Source organism: Solea senegalensis, linkage group LG14, assembly GCF_019176455.1.
Source record: "Solea senegalensis isolate Sse05_10M linkage group LG14, IFAPA_SoseM_1, whole genome shotgun sequence".
NCBI classification, from domain to species: domain Eukaryota; kingdom Metazoa; phylum Chordata; class Actinopteri; order Pleuronectiformes; family Soleidae; genus Solea; species Solea senegalensis.
Window position 1 is genome coordinate 17,507,273 of NC_058034.1, and position 6,000 is coordinate 17,513,272.

Below are 6,000 nucleotides of genomic sequence, written 5' to 3' on the forward strand. Positions count from 1 at the left end.
AAAGTATTGTTAAGGCAGCACCTCTAAAAGTCACTGTGATACATATACAGTGTTTAGCAAGTGTTTTAGACCACCACTCAGTGTAAAGTTTATGCCACAGTTGCATTAAATTAACAGCATTGGTATTTATCAAAATCATTTTTCTGTAATGGTTAATACACCAGTATTGAGAAGCTCTTTTAAACAAAATGGTGTTTTTAAGCTAAAATATAATTATAATCTTCAAATGCACTGTTTTACAAAATAAATAGTAAAGCACATTATTATTTCTTGATTAAGATGTCAAATTATAGTTATTTTCAAAACATTAGTTTTACCGTTATGTTTGATTGATTTCTGACTTCCCAGAGAAGAAGCTCAGTGAGTTGGCTCAAATTCAGGTATAAATAGGTGAATTCAGTTTGTTATTTGCCAAATAAAATAAAAAATATTTATGGTTTATTTTTCTCCTATTTATGACAGCTGGTCTATACATTTTTAGTTTTTTTAATTGACTTAAATGCCACCAATGATAATTTGCATTTAGTGAAATGTATTTAAAGTGCTAAAGTGCTAATTTGCCAAATTTGGTAACATGACCTACAGAAAATGAAGCTGAATAATTGTTCTGTAAATACTAAATAGATAAAGTGAAATGGGAGACTCATAAACTGGCAAATTAGAAGAATAATATCAGTCAATAAACTTTATTGTCCCCTTATGGGAGTTTAGTGGTGATCATAATTAATAAATAAATAAGTAGATAAAGACAGTGTGATAAACCAAACATACAGTTCAATATGTTATATATTTTTATTGAACACCATTAACTGACTACTGAATTATTACACACATCTACAGTTAAATGATTGTTATTTTTGTCACATCTACGGCCAAACTAATACGAACTGAGCTCTTTAATAGAGATGATTTTTGTTGTAGAAAGATTCAATATGTCCTGTGATAGGTTTAGTGCTTATTAGTCCACACCAGCTTTCTAACATTATATTATTCTACATGCACATTTATATTATGGTAAGTCATGTTTTTCTATAATCACTGATTGTGGTAACACGTCCTAATTACTACATGCAATGTATTCATTTTAGACTCAAATGAGCTGCGGGCTATTGATTTGTTTTCTCTCTAACATTTCTTTCTTTTCTTTTGTGGGGCGAAATGATATTCTGTTTTCTTTCTGATTGCTTAAGAATGTCAAAATGACATTTCCGATTCTGCTGCTCAGTGAAAACAGTGAAAGAGCTGCAGTTACTGTTTGTTATCTGTGGTTCTTGACAAGCAGATGTTGGGTTGAGGGTTTTTCATGGGTGTTTATGATGGTTTTAGTCAGGCAGGCAGAGCCGTGCCAGGCAGGCTGTGAACACAACAGTGCCAGCCCTGTCAAGTCAGAGTTGTTGTCGTTTTATTCTGGAATATCTCATCCTGAATGCACCAAACACAATAATAAATAGAGCGGAGGAGAACGAAGAAAAAAAATGGAACAAAGAACGGCGTGGTTTGTAAACATAGCCGAGGATGAGTCGGAGGAAATATGAATACTGATTTCACTTTCATAGACTGTTGTTTTCGCTTTACTCGTCTGACCTTGCAGGATAAACCTCGTCTCGTAAGTAACACCTCTGGGCTGTGTTTTCATTACAAAGGGTGAAACGTGAAGCTGCTCTCAGACAAAAAAACGGACCAGAATATTTTTTACTATTGCTGGGCAATAACAGCACAAGATAAAATAAAGGATGATGTGTTGACTATTGTGGGACAAATCTCGTCTGGACACTTTGGACTCATGCTCAACACAGATTAAGTGCTAATGTGAGCGACTAATGGATCTTTTAGTCGATTTCTTCCCGCTGGTATGTTAATGGTCATTTAATTCTGTTCAGTAGCCATTATTTTATTATTATCTTGCAGTTAGGGCTGCAACCATTATTCAGTTAATCGATTATTAAATGAATATCTGACTACGGCTAGTGTAAGTTTGTTTACCTTGTCACGAGATGTTGCTGTGACCTTCATCTAGTAACTAAAAGAGACCTCAGAAGTTCAAGTAATTTAACAGAAAATGACTTTGGTGGAAATGGAAGTCACTTTTTTAGAATATTAGTATCAAAAGTCATTTTCTGACATAAAATGTACTTAAGTTTTAGAAGTAAAATATTAAAAAATAAGGAGTTAGGATTGAGCCATGGTGGCTCAGTGGTAGGGTGAGTTTTCACCTGGAAGGTTGTGGGTTTAATTCCTGGCTCTGCCTGTCCTTGAGCAAGACACTGAACCCCATGTTGCAGTGTGTGAGTGAATGAAAACTGTAGTGTAAAGCTGCTGATCAAGACTAATAAAACTCTATATAAATACAGACCATTACCAACTCTTCTTCTTCTGATTTGATTTGGTAGTAACGAGTAACAAAGATAGTTAGAGGAAATGCAGTGGAGTAAAAGTAAAATTTGCTAGAAATATAAGTACATACGTGAATTTTGTACTTAAGTACACTAACAAAGTATTTGTACTTTGTTACATTACAACACTGCTGGCTGCTAGGTGGGTTCCACTTCTGGGGAAGATGGCAGGCGGAACAAACAGACTAGCCGAGAAAAGAATGTAGTGAGAGTATAATTTAGTGACCTTTTTGGATGAATACTAAATGAAACGTCAACTATTTTGGTTATTTTTTGGTTATATTTTCATTAAACAAGTTTCTCTGAATTTTCAGCTTCTTAAATGTGAATATTTTCTGGTCCTGTTGCTCCGTTTGACAGAGAAATCATTTGTGGACACAATGAGACATCTGAGAGCATCATCATTTGCAGGTTTGTCAACATTTTTCAACATTTCCTGATATTTTGTGGACTGAACAAATACTTGCAGCGCTGACATGTTTCCGATTTAGTTTGGCGTTTCTGCTCGTGTGTGTGATGACCCGATTTCAAGGTCAGTCAGAATGTTAAAAGAACTTGACTTATTGTTGTGCAGGAGTAAAGACGGTCTGGAATCTGAATGAAAAATGTAACTGAGGCATGTTAACGTCTTTTATTTCCCCCGGTAGCTCACAATAATTGAAATTACTGGGAGTAGTTTTGATTTGATTTGTGTTTTCCTAACAAAAGACCTGATAGAAGTTTAGAGAATCTAGCAACAGATTTTATGAATAAAGAGTGCATTGATCACTTGGCAAACTTTATTTAGTTTGCAAAATAAATAGGAGCATTTGGAAAAGACGGGGATGGTGGATTGGAGAGCAGTTGAGGAACAGCTGCAAAGCAAAAATTATTCATTTTGTTTAGCAGCAAATTAAAGCATCATAGGATTAGTGGCAATACAGGCCGCACTGTAACGCTCTAATTACTCCCCTTTCAACGAGCACTGCCAAATAATTTGCTGGAGTGAAAAAAAAAAGACATTTATTTATTTTTACAGTTGAGATATGAGCACCTATGCGATTTGCCCGTACACAAACCCAGTCAAGTCTGAGCTCCAATATGAAATCTCACATCAGCTGAACTCAACTGCAAAGGCCACTGTAGTGAAATCACCTCCGTTTTCTATCAGTATTCAGACACAGAGAATTAACTGGCAATGAAGTGCTGAGCGTTAAATGCGCTGTGTGCAAATGTTCAACCATGAATTTCCCATATCACAAACTATTACAAAAAGTCACTGCTGAGTGCAAAGACCGGTGTGAAATGAAAATGGAGATAAGAGCGATAAATGAAGCTGATGCAAATCAGCAAAGACCCCGCCGGTAAATTGGATTCATAGATCCAGACCTACATTTGTCTGCCTCCCCCCTCCTCCTCCTCCTCCTCCTCCTCACACTCATTCTTCCTTATAAAGAATCTATTATGTGTAGCAGAGGTTCCCTCACTCTTTGTGTGATGTAACTGTACGTCCACAAACTCGTCACATTGACTCAAACCTTGAGTTTGGCTTTTAAAATGATTTAAAAACCTGCAGTGCAGATTATTTCCCTGAGACTAATTCCACGATCGCTGTCTCTAATCCTTCCTCTAATTTGCTGTTTCATTTCCCATGTGGAGCATGACAACCTTGCACCCGGACACCTCCTCAGTGATTTTCCACCATGGGTTTCATCACACTCCAAGACGGTAGTTGTTCATGCCTTGAAATGCATCGCAACTGGTGCAGAAATGTTGCCTCAGACTCCGCGTTGTAAAACGCAGAGAAAGGTACGACGCGCTTGACCAGATATAAACTCATTTGGCTTGGAACGCTGCAGGGATTTGTTGATATGTAAAAGTTTGCAATCATATACTAGCACTATGTACTGTGGGATAACTTCTGCTACCTCTATTTCTTCTTTCGACCATTTATCAATTTCTAGCCGTCCATATTTCAAACATTAATCCATTATTTGTTTGCTTTTTAACTAATTTAAGAGCTTAGACAGTGCATTTGTATGTAAATGTCACTGTTAAAAACAAAAAGGAAAAAAAGGACCATTGGCCCCCGAGAATCTTCACATTATCAAATATGGCCCTCGTTAAAGAAAGTTTGGACACCTCTGATCTGCATCAACCGTTTATCAGTGTATTTTAATACACTCTTAATTGCACTTCTTTCTGTGGTAACCTACAATCTTTCGCTCATTAAACACCGCTAAAATGTCTAACCATGGTCATTAAAAAGGGCAGCAAGAGCACCTGAATCATCTCATCCAGGATGCTTTCAGGCAAGCCGGAGAATATATTTGAAAAAGTGTTGTGAAATAGCACAAATTAAGGAGAGAAAGAAAGGAAGTATTGTGTTGAATAAGTAAGTCTCTCTCTCTCTCTCTGTTTGTGTGTGTGTGAGAGCGAGTGCGTGCATCTGTTTACATATTAATGCGCAGAATTATTTCAATATCAAAGTGAAGTGGAAGTCTGGATAAATGAGGCAATTATTTTCACAGACTCATGAGACTCATTTGCACAATATGCTAAGTAGGGCTAACAGCAGGTAAGAAAGGAATGAATATCAACGACTGATGCTGCGTGACATAACAACGTTGTTCTGGCCCAAAATAAATTTGGAGAGGGAGATTATACTGACCTCTGTGATAATCAAGTGGTTACTGATGGTAAACATGGTAAACAGTGGGAGATAAACAGTGAAGTGAAGGCTTTAGAGTGGTTTTATATCAACTGTCTGTGGGGTCAGTGCCTAAAGTCGACGAAAACTCTGAGGCACTTGATTTTAAATAATAGAAATGGCTTCAATGCAAAGGCATAGTGGGCTGCATTACGGTCTAGAAACATGCAGAGGTTCATCGTACACTCAAGAGTGAATAGTCTGTGTCTGTATGTTGACCATGTGATCGACTGGTGACAAGTACTCAGCGTTTTGTCCTACGTCAGCAGGGATTGTCTCCAGCCATCCGCGACTCTCTCTCAACATTACTTCTTATTCCTATTCCTTCTTGTATTTTGTTAATGGGGCTTATTCCAAAGTCACATTCAGGTCCTTGATGTTAAACTCGTCTTCTTGTGCAGCTTTAAATCTGTATAAAACAACAGTCAAATCTGCAGCAGAGCAATCTGTACAAATGAGCTGATTTAGACGGACAGATGTGATGTGAACCCAGTGTTCCTCTAAACCTGCTCGCTGTCTCCGCACCTTCCCATCAAGCCGCCGCCGACTTCCTGCTGTCACTATCACTAAGCTCCACACTCGCCCTTACAAAGACGGGGAATCAGGCCCATCATTCATAAAGTGGGAAATGGAAAATGCTCAATTTCTAATCACAACATTTTTTATAGCTGTTTTTGTAACTGTCTATGTATGATGTTCCTTAAAGGTAAGATGAAACGAAAATGAAACATGATGCTATTAAATTAGAATGGAAAAAAATAATAATAAAAAACATCTCTTAGTCATAAAGTCAGCTGGTCAATGCATTTCCTTTTCACCGTGTAAGAGAAATGACTCACACAGAAATGTGGTTTCTGTTTTATTGCAGCGTAATTTCATTCACATTTGGCGACAAATACTCAAGACTATAAAAAGCAT